The 16,767-nt window shown below is 38.8% G+C and overlaps 1 pseudogene; it reads left to right on the top strand.

Annotated features, from left to right (window-relative positions):
• Positions 1–5,391: 5,391 nt before the first annotated feature.
• On the top strand, positions 5,392–16,403 carry LOC129353204 (myosin heavy chain, fast skeletal muscle-like; annotated as a pseudogene).
• The last annotated feature ends 364 nt before the right edge of the window (positions 16,404–16,767 follow it).

Here is a 16,767-nt window from a genome sequence, read left to right as displayed (position 1 = left end):
TTTATGTTGGGAAAGACAATTTTTGTAATACTTGTAACTCAGATAAAGCAGGTGAATTTCATAGCTCAGGCACGATTGGTTTCAGCAAGCCTGAGATATTATGACTCTACCAGTCACTGACACATCTGCATAACACCATGATTTTTTGTACAATATGTATTTAGCACATCTAGTTTCATGGTATTTCAATAAGAAAACAATTAAATTGACCTAAATTTATTTATTCAAATGATCGATTTGATTCGGCTGCAGGTTATCGTTACTGATTTTCTCAGTTGGCAGCCCAGACTCAGAGCAAACACCTGAAGACTGGAAGGGTTAAGCTTCAGTTTTGGAGCTTGGCAGAAATCACACAGAATTAAAAATGTTGCTCTAATGCTGGTCATAAAACAGGACTTCAGCTCACACACAAATAGTAGACACATCAAACTACAAAGATTTCCCCCTCTATGACTAGAAAGTAGTCTGTTTTTAATTCCAAATAAATCAATATTTTAACTTTAAAAGAGCTCAAGATGATTTTAAATGTATTATTCTTAATATTTTAGAGCAATAAAAGTTTAAGAATAATACATTCTTAAACATTCTTAATAAGTGGGCTATTTCCTATTGAATGTATTTACAAATTTGAAATTGTGAGATTCATCTACTATATGAGAAAACATAGTAGATGATTGTATTTTTATTCATATTTTACTTCATTGCAGCATGTAAAAAAATATTAATCCCTTCTGAAATATCAATAAGTGTAATCTTTTGGAAATCCAGCCAAACCTGACTATTGCTGAACCATTTTTTTTGCAGGTTTCCTGTTATATTTTGCCACTTACTCTTTAGTAACAATGACCTCCTTTAGGGTTGGAAGACCCCATTACCATCAACCTAATCAGATTCTCTACCAGTTGGGACTTTGACTGATCGGCCAGGTGGATGAAAAATGTTGTGCTTAAATATCCCTCAATAGACTGAAGGACCTTGGGTTAGGGTAAAGGTTAACCCTAACCCTATCCCTAATTTTAAGTCTTCGAAAGCTTTTAAGCCCAAAAATGAATTTTAAATTCAGAATATTTTATGTTTTCAGTCAACAAAAGCATATGTGCAGTACAGACGTTAAATCATCCTCCCAACATTTATAAGACTGAGACAACTGAGGATGCTTGTGTTTTATATCAAAGGCTGTTCCACTAAAAGCCTTGTGTGACAAACAAATAGCTGAGGCCTGAGTGCATAGCTGAGGAGATGGCTATATTTGTGTTTCTTCCAAATAAGCGCGGCCAGGAGGCATATGAGATCAAGTATCACATTTTTATTGAATATATAAGGCTATTTTGTCAGGTGTGAAATCCTCAGCATTTAGCTTCTAATGCCCTCGACCCTTCTTTGCCATTTCAGTGTCATCTTACAGAGGGGAAAGAATGCAAACTATCACCCATAGTATAACATGATACCCTCCTTGTCTGGCACAGGGAACAAACACTTGACTTAAGGAAAGGTCAAGCTGCATGCCTGGCCTTGTCTTCAGATCATCTGTGTGACCATTTAAAGAAAGAGTTTAAAAATACACCCACGAGACAACTTGTCTTGAGAAACAAATCTAAATCACCTGTTGCCCCAAAGACTCCATATTGGACCTCACATTGTACTGCCTCTCAAATATACTCAGAGCCTCCTGAGGAGCCAGCAGCTGTGTCAGGAGCAGCACACGAATAGATGCTGCTCTGTGGTCAAAAACTTCAAAAATGTCCAAACAGTCTTTGAAGAGATGAAGGGTGAAGGAGCTTTTAGTTTGTGATCTTTGACTTTTTGAAGCACTGAGTCAGGATCCTCTCCACTGATTGATAAGTGCAAAAATATATGTATGGAAAAACTACAAAGAGTTAAAAGTGAAACAAAAATGAAGATTTTAATGAAAATGTAGTTTAAACATTTAATGGTGTCAAAAAAGGTTTTGTTAATGTTTTTCCCTTCTCTATTCCACACATTAACCAGTGAAATGAAGACTATTAGTCCCCTCTTTTTCTAGTTTTAGAAATTTGCCCATCATCTTTAAGAGAAAATATACCATCCTTTTATATATATTTATATTTCAAATTTCTTTATTGAAAGCACACTGGAACCAAAGTGAAATTCTTTGTTTTTGTGCACAAACTTTGTGAATAAAGCTAATTCTGATTGCAATTCAATATCCAAAATTGATCAAACATACTCTGCTCTTGACCAGGTTTTAAAAATAACATAAAATCTAACAAGATTAATTCAGTTTCCAAAATAATATCAAAATCAAGAAGATATATAAAAAACTAAGTATAGCTTTGTTGCTGACATTGGCTTTTACAGTGAAAGCAGCAACAAGTTGCCGCTGATTAAAGAAATCATAATTCCTCCTTTACACAATAAAATTGATCTTTCTACGCAGAAGAATTATTAAAAAGTAGGAAACATCTTAGAGAAATGACAATTGCCAGAGAATATTTAACCAAAGAACAAACCTTCAGAGTTACATCTTAGACTTGTCTCAGATAGTCGGGTGAGTTTTAAAGTTTAACAACAATAATGAAAGTCTAACTTTGTTGTTGAAGGTTTTGAAGGTTTACTATAGTAACATTTCTTCTCACAATAAGGAGTATGGAGACCTGGCTTATGTGTTTTTCAAAGTTGCATCTGAATACAATGCACCATTTTTGACGAAATCCACAAGGATGCAGCAAAGCACAGAGAGCACATGCCATCTGTCAAGCACGGTAGTGGAGGAGTGATGATAGTAGCTGGTTTTGCAGTTACAAGATTTAGTTACCTTGGTGTCATTGGTTCAGTGATGCACTTCTAAGTTTGCCAAGTGCAAACAAAGCCACCTTGACAGTGGCATTAAAGCAAAGATCCAAAGTTCAAGAAGGAATGTTTCTTCATCTATTAAATCGTGACATGGTGGGATCTATAATGGGGTCGATGGGATCCCATAGTAGATTTATTATCGGGATCTATTATTTGTTTTGTAAACAGGATGTCAGATGTAAATATTTTTCTTACTGGTTCTCATTGGTTTTCTTAAGAAAGGTTTGATTTCTTAAGAAAGACAGAGCACAAAGATCTGCTCAAGTTGTCAGTAAGAATCCTCTTGCTGTGTTAAATACCACAGCGGCAAATTATTCAGTTATGATTTAATATATTGATTTACTTTTCTTTATATCCTAACATCCCCAATAAATGAAATGCACCCTTCACATGTTCCTGGTTAACGGGTACGATTATAATCTGCCCCAATAATGACAGAAAGTAGGTTTATAAACATTTTTTATTGTATAATTTGAAAAAATATATGCTTCTGATGCTGGATTTAAAGGTAATTTAAAGAAAATGCGGAAAAAATAACTTTTTGTTACAACAAGCAACACAATGGTAACTTTTACTCTTTGAAGTTCAATCTCAACTTTATTTCAATTGTACAATAATAGTGAAAATTACTGCAGTATTTTAGAGCAATTTCAACAATGACTCAACTGTAGGCATTTTATGAAACAGTAAACGTAATAAAACATGACTGACATAATATAAATGCTTCTTGTCATTTAGCTCAAAATTTGCCTTATTTCTTAAATTATTGATGAAAATATTTGATATTTATGAAAACATTTCTTTTCAGTGGGATAAGCTGTTAAATTATATTTTCAAGCTAAAGTAAAATTGTATGTTATCTTCTGTGAGAATTTGAATCATCATTTTTATTAGAATTTGTTGTTTGTGTTTGTTTTTTATAGATAAAATATTCAAGAGAAAGAAATTGTTCTCTGAAAAAGGGCTAAAAAAGATTTTAATCGTGGTCTCAATAATTTACGTCATGGAAACCATTTTTTTTTGGGTAGAGTTTTAAAAGTTTTTGCAACTTCCACCTGAAGAAAAGTTGGACTATAACTCCATCGTGGTTGCTGTCCTAATGAAGTGAAACACACTGTGTGTTACATTGTGACATAGTTTTCAATGAAACATTTCGATAGACGTACTCCGTCTCTAAGTGTAATTTTATCCCACTGCCTTTGTTATACAGCCTTTGGCAAGTAACCAAATGCTGGTTATGATGAGATAATTAAAGGCTTTAGCAGGTTATTCTGCAATGTTAGAGGGATGGAGAAACTTTGTGATTTTAAAATGTATCAATTTAACCAAACCGTTACTTATTTACTGAGTTTTATTGCTTCAATTATGTAATAGATTTTTTGTGCAAAAACTATTTCAAATATTTTCCACTTAATACCACTTTTGTGTGTTTGATATTCGATCCACTCCATGTATTCTTAGAAGACATCAAATTGGATGGCTATAAATAAAAATACTGTTCCACTTCCTATTGTCCTTCATCCCTGCACAAATTCAATTAAGTTCAGGATATAATGAAACAAGGACCTCGGCCTTTGTTTCTCGCAATCAGGAGGTATCATCGTTTCCACAAGTTGTTAGATTAGCAACTGTTAGGTCCAACTCTGCTCCTTTGTCACGGGAAAGACTTGCAAGGCTTCTGCCGCAGAATACCAGTGACACATGAGAGCTTCTCCACAGCTGAGCGCTGATCTTCTGCAGTGTCGGGATGCATAAAGGAGATTATACTAAAGACCAAAACAATGACAGAATTGCTAAAATTGAAATAATTTGTGAGCATGTTGCGTGCAAAAGTTTGACACGTGCTTTTTGTATGAGTACGGTTTAAGAACCAGCTTCCAGTGAAGCAGTTTCTGTCAAGCTGCACTGATAGTTAAAAAATAGTTCAAAGAAGGACAAATACCTCTTCTCATCATTTACTGAAGCTGATATGATATCTCATGTAAAAACATAAATTACATTTGACAGTATCTTATAAGTTGATAACAAAAAACAAATAACCAACTTAATTTATCTGGTGCAAACACATGAAATATCATTTATAAAAAGAAATAAACCACATTCTTTTGTTTAATATCAGTCTTAGTTGCATTTTAAAATCTTGCCATTGGTATCAGATGTTTTTTTACGTTAAAGTACCAGGAGTCCAACTTGTGGTCAACTGTTGTGTTGGTCTGTGGAGAAAAAGAAACAACAGACAAAGCCAAGTTGGAGACATAAAAATACTCAATCAGAGGACAAATCAACATGACCAAATAGAGAAGGTGATTTGTGCTGAGTGAACACTGATCTGCCTATATAAGAAGGAAGGCAGGGACGCCTCCAAGGACTGTCAGGCAACCAGACAAGGTGGGTGAGTTACAGGCTTTTATTAGCAGGAGGAGAGCCAATAGCTTAAAAAACAATGCAGGGCATGGACATTTACTGCCAGGGTGTTTGCCAGCAATTTACTCTAGATTAGTGTCTTTGCAACAGGAAGGTTTGTGAACAGTCCACTGAATGAAATATTTCTTTCTTCAGAACCCCCTAAAGACCCTCTTCAGCTGTTCTTCTGGGTCGAGAGGAGAAGGTAAACTATTACTGGTATCACAGCTCTACGTTGTCAGAGGATTTTTTTAGATATTACTCCTGTTGTGATTCTTTGGTCACTAACTCACCCATCATCTTTGTGGTGTTTCAAGTATTTAACTTGTACAACATTCATCTCATCCTGTAGATGTGTGGCATGACTTTGGATAACTTGGTATTTGTCTCTATGAATGGCAACTACATCATTACATTTTCAGCTAGAAATATAAGTAAAATTTAAAGCAGGTCACAATACAAATGACTTTTAATTAATAATACATTTTTAATATCTTTAACTGTTGGCATAAACACATTGTTTTTGATGCCCTTTCTGATTTAAAGGCAGTGACATCATCCTCTATGCTGTTGAGCAGTAAAAGCTTTCTTACTATCCAATAATTTTAAATTATATTGACAATTTTCCAATTAAAATATAGTAACATTAGTATATTGCGACTTTCCTATAACAACTTCTTGAGTAATTTCATCTACCAACCTTGGAAGCAAGAAAGTCTCATTCCCTTTTGCCTTAAAACCCAATGTGAAATCCTTAATACATTTACCAAGCGGTACAAACTGGATCACTGAAATTAACTCAATATTGTATCCAAATGCTAGAAGAAAGAAATCTGCAACTGTCTCAAACTCTATATTGTATAGTTACTGCAGTAAGTATTTGCTTTTTGAACACCTGAGACTTTAAATATTGTATATTAATTCTACTGACATTTTTCAATAATTTTGTGAATTAGTTTTTTTCTAATAATGTATGTCAATCCCTTTAATTTCCATAGTTCACAATAGATATGCACAGGAAATTAAATTTATAGTTCATTTAAATGGTACAATGAGTCTGACCAACAGTCCCTCCTAACAAAAATCCTACATCTCAGCATCATTTCAATAACAGAGTGTGGGTCATGAAATCAATTCCAATTATGTATGCTATTAAATGCTGGCATATTTAATCTCGTTTTTATTAGCAAAAATGTATCTGTTTTGCCTGAAAAAGCTTAGAATTACTTATTTGTTCATGTAATAGTATCTGTGGGGTACCGGTCAAACTCCAGTTATTTTCTTCTTGAATTTTTGTCACATATTAATTGAAGCATTTGACTGCATCTTCAATCTTCCAGTAAACCGTCATCATGAGTGGGGACGCGGAAATGGAGTGTTTTGGCCCTGCGGCCGTATTCCTCCGCAAGCCAGAAAAAGAGCGAATTGAAGCCCAGAATGCTCCCTTTGATGCTAAAACAGCTTACTATGTGTCTGAGCCCAACGAGATGTACTTAAAGGGAAAACTGGTGAAGAGAGAAGGCGGCAAAGCCACTGTGGAGACTTTGTGTGGGAAGGTGGGTATCACGTTTTCCATTTCTAAATACTGACAGTTGCAGATATGTCATTACACTGTGCATCTACAGTCAGAATGACAACAATCTTGAGTATTTTGATTTTATTGCTCTGTTTCTCTTGATAAATCCTCTATTGAACAGCTGACATTTTAGTTGCATTCTCCAGAATAAGTTGTGAGAACTGCATTCATCCTCTGTCTCTAACACTTTTCTGTCTACACCAGAGTATCACCGTGAAGGAAGACGAAATCTTCCCCATGAACCCTCCAAAGTTTGACAAGATTGAGGACATGGCCATGATGACCCACCTCAACGAGCCCACTGTGCTGTATAACCTCAAAGAGCGATATGCAGCATGGATGATCTACGTAAGTTTTCCTAAATATATAATGTGGAAACAGATGATGACTGCAAGAAAACATGCATCATGAATGATCCTCTGTGACCCTGCAGACCTACTCTGGGTTGTTCTGCGTCACTGTGAACCCCTATAAGTGGCTGCCGGTGTACGATGCAGTGGTTGTTGCAGGATACAGGGGGAAGAAGAGAATTGAGGCTCCTCCCCACATCTTCTCCATCTCTGATAACGCCTATCAGTTCATGCTCCAAGGTACCACATTTTCTATAATCAATGCATAAAAATACAGAAGTTTCACCTCAAACATCCACATCTGACATTTGTGCATCATTTTCCATCCTACAGACAGAGAAAACCAGTCTATCCTGATTACGTAAGTGCCAAATATTTTGAGGTATTTTCATTATTAATTGCATCACTATTCTTCTAATTAAAATGTGCATCTTCAAACCAGTGGAGAATCTGGTGCAGGAAACTGTGAACACCAAACGTGTCATCCAGTACTTTGCGACAATCGCAGTAGCTGGTGGAAAGAAATCTGAGCCAGTTTCCTGGAAAAATGCAGGTCAGTGACATTGCAAAACAATGAAATGATACAAACATACAAACTGCAGCTGTTCAACTAATGAGATGAATGTCACCTCCAGGGTTCACTGGAAGATCAGATCATTGCAGCCAATCCACTGTTGGAGGCTTATGGAAATGCCAAGACTGTGAGGAACGACAACTCTTCCCGTTTTGTGAGTTCAACTGGAAACTGTCTATTGTTACTTTGGTGAAAGCATCAATGTCAGCAATTCAAATAAAACACTTTCCTGTTTCCACACAGGGAAAATTCATCAGAATCCACTTTGGGTCAACTGGAAAGCTGGCTTCAGCTGATATTGAAACATGTAAAACTTTCTGTTTAAGTCGTCTTACACATTTATATTTACAGTTGAAAAGACATTTTTTTAAATAGATTATGTGAATCTACACAGATCTGCTGGAAAAATCTCGAGTGACATTCCAGCTGTCTGCTGAGAGGAGCTACCACATCTTCTATCAGCTCACAACAGGCCACAAACCCGAGCTAATAGGTGAGAAACAAATGAATACTGCAGTTATTCCACAAGTTAACAAAGTCTTACCAAAGGCTATTTATAGAATAATTTTCTGAATTAGTTTATTGATATTTACGGAGATTTACTTTGTTTTTCCTTTAGAGGCTCTCCTGATTACCACAAATCCCTACGACTATCCCATGATCAGTCAGGGTGAAATTACTGTCAAAAGCATCAATGACATTGAAGAATTCATTGCCACTGATGTAAGAATTATTCAATTTAAAATCATCTTTAAACACATATATTTTTCAAAAGTCTCTGAAAATTTTGATATACTTTATATACTGATAAATGAATTGTGGTGGATTAAACAGACTGCCATCGACATCCTGGGTTTCACTGCAGAAGAAAAAGCTAACATTTACAAGCTGACAGGAGCTGTGATGCATCACGGAAACATGAAGTTCAAGCAAAAGCAGAGGGAAGAGCAGGCTGAACCTGATGGCACTGAGGGTATAAAACAAAGTGAAGTTTCAATGTCTTCCAGATTTCGTCTTGAAGAACGTCTGAGTATTTTCTTTTCTTTCAGTGGCCGATAAAATCGCCTACCTCATGGGTCTGAACTCTGCTGATTTGCTCAAAGCTTTGTGTTACCCCCGCGTGAAGGTCGGGAATGAGTTTGTGACCAAAGGTCAAACTGTTCCCCAGGTGATCAATTCAGACGATCTACAAATTAATGATTGCCAAAATTTGATGTTTATTTTATTCTGTATACGTTGATTTCAAGTCAACATCTAACTTAATGTGATGCATATTATGCCTAAATTCAGGTCAACAATGCAGTGAGTGCTCTCTGCAAGTCTGTCTATGAGAAGATGTTCTTGTGGATGGTCGTCAGAATCAACGAGATGTTGGACACCAAGCAGCCAAGGAGCTTCTTTATCGGTGTTTTGGACATCGCTGGTTTTGAAATCTTTGATGTCAGTAATGTTGGGATTAACCTTTAAGTCAGTGAACCAGCACAGTAAATATCTAACAGTCTGTCTTCCAACAGTTCAACAGCTTGGAACAGCTGTGCATCAACTTCACCAATGAAAAACTGCAACAGTTCTTCAACCATCACATGTTCGTCCTGGAGCAAGAAGAGTACAAGAAGGAGGGAATTGAATGGGAGTTCATTGACTTTGGCATGGACTTGGCTGCATGCATTGAGCTCATTGAGAAGGTCAGCAACAAGCTCAGACACATACTGACCGACACAGAGAATCATTTTGATGCCTTGACATTGCTTGACTGTAGTAATTTTATTTGCTATTTTTACAGCCAATGGGCATCTTCTCCATCCTTGAAGAGGAGTGTATTGTCCCCAAGGCAACAGACATGACCTTCAAGAGCAAACTGTATGACCAACATGTGGGGAAAAGTGCTCCCTTCCAGAAGCCCAAACCAGCCAAAGGCAAAGCTGAGGCTCATTTCTCTCTGGTCCACTATGCTGGCACTGTGGACTACAATGTTGTTGGTTGGCTGGAAAAGAACAAGGATCCTCTGAATGACACGGTGGTCCAGCTTTACCAGAAGTCTTCAACAAAGCTGCTGGCTTTCCTGTATGCATCTCATGCAGCGGCAGAAGGTATATATTGTTTTCATATCCATTACAGTTACATTTCTCAAGATGTGATGAGATACAAAAAGTTTTTCTGCTATTGCATCTTTTTATTGACAGGAGAGGGTGGTGGCAAGAAAGGTGGTAAGAAGAAGGGAGGTTCCTTCCAGACGGTGTCTGCATTGTTCAGGGTGAGCTTTAGGATTGTCTCTTTTTGCATTTTTGTTTATTGCATTCAGTCAACTGAAACCTGTCATTCGTCTTTAGGAAAATCTGGGCAAGCTGATGACCAATCTGAGGAGCACACATCCACATTTTGTGCGCTGCTTGATTCCCAATGAGTCTAAGACTCCAGGTATGTTAGTGTTTAATATATTCTGCGAGCTCTACTTGTTTTATTTTCAGAAAAGTGATTTTATTCAATCTTTGTGACACAGGTCTGATGGAGAATTTCTTGGTCATCCATCAGCTGAGGTGTAACGGTGTACTGGAGGGTATCAGGATCTGCAGGAAAGGTTTCCCCAGTAGGATCCTCTATGGTGACTTCAAGCAGAGGTGCATGAATTGTTACCTTTAGAGATTCTGAAAGTGTTGAACAAAAAAAGGAATTTCTCATTATTTTAACAGGTTTTCCTCTTCAGATTTGTTCAGACTTGTGGCCCCGGATGTTTTGAAATTTCCATGACTGAATTTAGAACAACAAAACAAGTGTATTAAAGTTGTCAGAGTGATTATGGTATATGATGATAGGTGGCTAGGTGGATGATAAATTTTGAAGTTGGTTTACTGACTGGATGTCTGGAATTTTTGCTCTTAGATACAAAGTGTTGAATGCCAGCGTCATCCCTGAGGGACAATTCATTGACAACAAGAAGGCCTCTGAGAAACTCTTGGGCTCTATTGATGTTGACCATTCTCAGTACAAGTTTGGGCACACTAAGGTAAAGTTATCAATGCTTTTAAAGGCTCTACTTTGTATCTCTAAAATTCCTAAATATATTTTTCGTGTTCAGGTGTTCTTCAAGGCTGGACTGCTGGGAGTTCTGGAGGAGATGCGAGATGAAAAGCTGGCAGAGCTGGTCACAATGACTCAGGCTGTCTGCAGAGGATTCCTCATGAGGCGCGAATTTGTCAAGATGATGGAGAGGCGGTAATAGAAATTTATTTGCAGAGAATTTCAAGTTTTTTAAAAAGGCCTATTCAAGACTTGAGCTAAATTTCTGTTTTATTTGTTCAGAGACGCCATTTTCACCATCCAGTACAACATCCGCGCATTCATGAACGTCAAGACTTGGCCATGGATGAAGCTGTACTTCAAGATCAAACCTCTGCTGAAGAGTGCAGAGACGGAGAAAGAGATGGCCCAAATGAAAGAAGACTTTGCCAAGACCAAAGATGATCTGACAAAGGCTTTAGCTAAGAAGAAAGAACTGGAGGAGAAGATGGTTTCTCTTCTTCAAGAGAAGAATGATTTATTATTACAAGTACAGTCTGTAAGTGTCATTATTTTCCTAGATTCGCCTAATGATTATCACATATTCATCCACTGATTTGATTAACTAAAGGACTCTTGTTGGCTTTTAGGAAAGTGAAAACCTGACTGATGCAGAGGAAAGGTGTGAGGGGCTCATCAAAGCGAAAATCCAGCTTGAAGCCAAACTCAAAGAGACGGCCGAGAGACTGGAGGATGAAGAAGAGATCAATGCTGAGCTGACAGCAAAGAAGAGAAAACTCGAGGACGAATGCTCTGAGTTGAAGAAGGACATCGATGACTTGGAGCTGACTCTGGCCAAAGTGGAAAAAGAGAAACATGCCACTGAAAACAAGGTTAGACTGTGGTCTTTATTAAGGTGTTAATCTTTTCTGTAGACATTTAAACAGTCGAAGTCATTAAGATTTGTGGAACACTTTAAAGGTCAAAAACCTCACAGAGGAAATGGCTTCTCAAGATGAGACCATTGCTAAGCTGACAAAGGAGAAAAAGGCCCTCCAAGAGGCCCATCAGCAGACCTTGATCTGCAGGCAGAGGAAGACAAAGTCAACACTCTGACCAAAGCCAAGACAAAACTGGAGCAACAAGTGGATGATGTAAGCATTAAAGGTGTCTCTGACAACCAATCTAGTACCATAAAATATATGTTGTGAAAAATAAAACTATCCAATCATCAGCTTGAAGGCTCTCTAGAGCAAGAAAAGAAGCTCCGCATGGATCTTGAGCGAGCTAAAAGAAAGCTGGAAGGAGACTTGAAATTGGCCCAGGAGTCCATAATGGATCTGGAGAATGACAAGCAGCAGTCTGACGAGAAGATTAAGAAGTAAGAATTTACAGGGAAAAAAAACATTCACAAACATTCTGCTGAGACACTATCTAAAATTTCTTTCCTACCTGCAGGAAGGACTTTGAGATAAGCCAACTCCTCAACAAGATTGAGGATGAGCAGTCACTTGGAGTCCAGTTACAGAAAAAGATAAAGGAGCTGCAGGTGTGACTCGATACATGAGAGATCATTTGAATGTCCTTCAAATGTTTTTCTCATAACCTTGTTTGTTACAGGCTCGTATTGAAGAGCTAGAAGAGGAGATTGAGGCTGAGCGAGCAGCTCGAGCCAAAGTGGAGAAGCAGAGGGCCGATCTCTCCAGGGAACTTGAGGAGATCAGCGAGAGGCTGGAGGAAGCTGGAGGAGCCACTGCAGCTCAGATTGAGATGAACAAGAAGCGCGAGGCTGAGTTTCAGAAGCTGCGGCGTGACCTTGAAGAGGCCACCCTGCAGCACGAGGCCACGGCCGCATCTCTCCGTAAGAAGCAGGCCGACAGCGTGGCGGAGCTGGGAGAGCAGATCGATAACCTGCAGAGAGTCAAACAGAAGCTGGAGAAAGAGAAAAGTGAATACAAGATGGAGATTGATGACCTCTCAAGCAACATGGAGTCCATTGCAAAAGCAAAGGTGAGGATTCTGGACATGTCAATGGACACAATCACATCATAACCAATTTGGTTTAACCAGTGCAGCTTCCTTTCATTAGGGAAACCTAGAAAAAATGTGCAGGACCTTGGAGGATCAGCTGAGTGAACTCAAATCCAAGAATGACGAGAATATTCGTCAACTGAATGACATTGGTGCACAAAGAGCTCGACTCCAAACTGAAAACGGTATGAACCTTAGTTTCATTTAAGTCCTGACTTAAAACTCATTTATATATATATTTTTTATCTTTACATATCTTGAAAGTTTTGCTCTCTCTCACTCTCTGGCAACCTGAGTGAACCACAGTCATTTTCAAATAAAAAATACATTTTATTTTTGAATAGCTTCTTGCATCTCTGTGCTTTCTCTGACTTAAACATCTCACTTTTACACAAGTGTGATGTGTTAACTGATTTTCTGTCTTGTGCTGATTAATTTTCTTGAACAGGGGAATTTGCTCGTCAGCTGGACGAGAAAGAAGCTCTTGTGTCCCAGCTGACCAGAGGCAAACAAGCGTACACACAGCAGATTGAAGAGCTGAAAAGGCATATAGAGGAGGAAGTCAAGGTAACAATTACTGAGAAAAAAGATGAACAAAATATCTTAAAAGTGACAAGAGATGAGTAGTATTATTTATTAATCCTGTTCTTCTTTGGATGACAGGCCAAGAATGCTCTTGCTCATGCGGTGCAGTCGTCTCGTCATGACTGTGATCTGCTCAGAGAGCAGTATGAAGAGGAGCAGGAGGCCAAAGCTGAGCTGCAGCGCGCTATGTCCAAGGCTAACAGCGAGGTGGCTCAGTGGAGAACCAAGTATGAGACTGATGCCATTCAGCGCACAGAGGAGCTGGAAGAGGCCAAGTAAGTCTAACTTTTACTTTTACGATCATTTGAAATTTCAGGTTTTTTAAATCAAACATTCTCTCTGCAGGAAGAAGCTCGCTCAGCGTCTTCAGGATGCAGAAGAGTCCATTGAGGCTGTGAATGCAAAATGCGCCTCTCTGGAAAAAACCAAGCAGAGGCTGCAGGGTGAGGTGGAGGACCTGATGATCGATGTGGAGAGAGCTAATGCTCTGGCTGCAAATCTTGACAAAAAGCAGAGGAACTTTGACAAGGTACAAAATCTTTTGCTTCATCAAGAGTAAGTAATGCAAAAAGAAGGGAGTAAAACAAGTTTGTCATTCCTTCAGGTTCTTGCAGAGTGGAAGCAGAAGTATGAGGAGAGCCAGGCTGAGCTGGAAGGAGCTCAGAAAGAGGCTCGCTCGATGAGTACTGAGCTGTTCAAAATGAAAAACTCTTATGAAGAAGCTCTGGACCATCTGGAGACTCTGAAGAGGGAGAACAAGAACCTGCAGCGTAAGACAAATGACTGAGTTTCCACAATACAAGATTTCCTTCAGCTTTCTAAACACTATGTTTGGTCTCTGATTTAACAGAGGAGATCTCAGACTTGACTGAACAACTTGGTGAGACAGGGAAGACAATCCATGAGCTGGAAAAAGGCAAGAAGACTGTGGAAAGTGAGAAGTCTGAAATCCAGACAGCATTGGAGGAGGCAGAGGTAAAATGATTTTGTTCTTTAAATTGTTAGTTCTGTTTCGTCTACTTCATTTCTCTTTAAGTAGAGGAAAATTGTCAACTCAAGATTATACTTTTGACTATTAAATGTATTTGAATACTTTTCTATTGGCATTAAAAGCTTTTTCACAAATATACAGGCCACCCTGGAACACGAGGAGTCCAAGATTCTCCGTGTCCAGCTGGAGCTCACCCAAGTCAAGAGTGAAATCGACAGAAAACTTGCAGAAAAGGATGAAGAGATCGAGCAGATCAAGAGGAACAGCCAGAGGGTGATGGAGTCCATGCAGAGTACTCTGGATGCTGAGGTCAGGAGCAGGAACGACGCCCTGAGAATCAAGAAGAAGATGGAGGGGGGAGAGGGAGATGAGGAGATACAACTGAGCCACGCCAACCGGCAGGCGGCAGAAGCCCAGAAGCAGCTGAGAAACGTCCAGGGACAGCTTAAGGTACAGCCAGTTAGAAAGTTATAATACAGAACCCACTTTTACAAGTGTTTAAAACTTTTCTTAATATCTAACATTTTTAATTCAGGATGCACAGCTTCATCTTGACGAAGCCCTCAGAGGCCAGGATGACATGAAGGAGCAGGTGGCGATGGTGGAGCGCAGAAACAACCTGATGGTGGCTGAGATCGAGGAGCTCAGAGCTGCTCTGGAGCAAACAGAGAGAAGCCGCAAAGTGGCTGAACAGGAGCTGGTGGATGCAAGTGAGCGTGTTGCACTGCTGCACTCTCAGGTATTTATCTAAAAAGTGTAGATACTACTTCAATAAATCAGTCTTTGATATTTACTTCTCATGCGTTTAATTACAGAATACCAGCCTCATTAATACCAAGAAGAAGCTGGAGTCTGACTTTGTACAAATCCAAGGTGAGGTGGAGGATTCTGTTCAAGAGGCAAGAAATGCTGAAGAGAAGGCCAAGAAGGCCATCACTGATGTAAGTGATCTTAATTTGTGTCTGTGCAAGAGCTGTCTGTTTCTGGAAGCTGAAAAGAAACCAATTTGTGAAAACTTCAGGCTGCCATGATGGCAGAGGAGCTGAAGAAGGAGCAGGACACCAGTGCTCATTTGGAGAGGATGAAGAAGAACCTGGAGGTCACAGTGAAGGACCTGCAGCACCGTCTGGATGAAGCTGAAAATCTGGCCATGAAGGGAGGCAAGAAGCAGCTCCAGAAACTGGAAGCCAGGGTATTCCTTTGTTTTGTTGTTTTGGTTTTAACATAACTGTATCCCTATTTGTTATGCTCTTTGTTTTTTAACCCAATTCTTATTCATATATCAGGTGCGTGAGCTTGAGGGGGAAGTTGAAAGTGAGCAGCGACGGGGAGCCGATGCCATCAAAGGTGTTCGCAAATATGAAAGAAGAGTGAAGGAGCTCACCTACCAGGTTGAAAGCTTTTCACATTTTATCATTTTACAGATTTTTCTTATGCATGCAGCACAATAAATTTATCACTTCCTATCTGCAGACAGAGGAGGACAAGAAGAACATTGTCAGACTACAAGATCTGGTGGACAAACTGCAGCTGAAAGTGAAAGCATATAAAAGACAGGCTGAGGAAGCTGTACGTCATTGGCTCAGTTCACATACACTATGGCATGCATCTTTCAAAAATAAATTTTTCAGTATTGTTTTACATCACATTGCTCATTTAATTTGTTCCCAGGAGGAGCAGGCCAACGCTCATCTGACCAGATACAGGAAGGTGCAGCATGAGATGGAGGAGGCTCAGGAGCGTGCTGACATCGCAGAGTCCCAGGTCAACAAGCTGAGGGCCAAGAGTCGGGAGATTGGAAAAGTAAGTAAAATTCACTGTCATTGAGCTAACATAGTACAAAAACACTTTGGTCAACAGAAGCGAATGCTGTTAGTTTCATTTTAAAAGGTTGCTGCAACTTTTCAATCAGTTATTCATTGTTTTTTTTTATGTACCTTTAGGGAAAAGAGTCTGAGGAATAAGCTGGAACCCTGATGGGAGAACAAATGAGAATCATAAAATATGATTTTTCATGTATATGCTCTCATTCAGTCTTGATCAATAAATAAATTATTCAACACATTTGTTGCCTCTGAATATTCTTTGAACAATAAATGGTTAAAACCACCAGCTAACACGCACACCTGACTACACACACTTCTATATAGAGGACTTTCTACTAACTTCGAATCATTTTCACAACTGCCTTTATGCCTAACCCAGACATTTTTACCAAAACTTCATCCTTACTAGTCTATTCCTAACCCTAACTAACCCAAATTTAACTCATATCTTACCTCTAAAACTAACTTGCAGAGTTCAGTAGAACTGCAAAAAAAAAAAAAAATGCGGGGAAAGGTCTTCACTTTCCACAAATGACCTTGTTTTGCTGATAAATGTTGTGGCAAAGTCCTCAATAAGTGCTATAAACACACACACACACACA

Source organism: Poeciliopsis prolifica, unplaced genomic scaffold (assembly GCF_027474105.1).
Source record: "Poeciliopsis prolifica strain line A6 unplaced genomic scaffold, Auburn_PproV2 SCAFFOLD003, whole genome shotgun sequence".
Taxonomy (NCBI): domain Eukaryota; kingdom Metazoa; phylum Chordata; class Actinopteri; order Cyprinodontiformes; family Poeciliidae; genus Poeciliopsis; species Poeciliopsis prolifica.
Note: the sequence above shows the minus strand (reverse complement) of the source record. Positions and strands in the feature narration are given on the sequence as shown.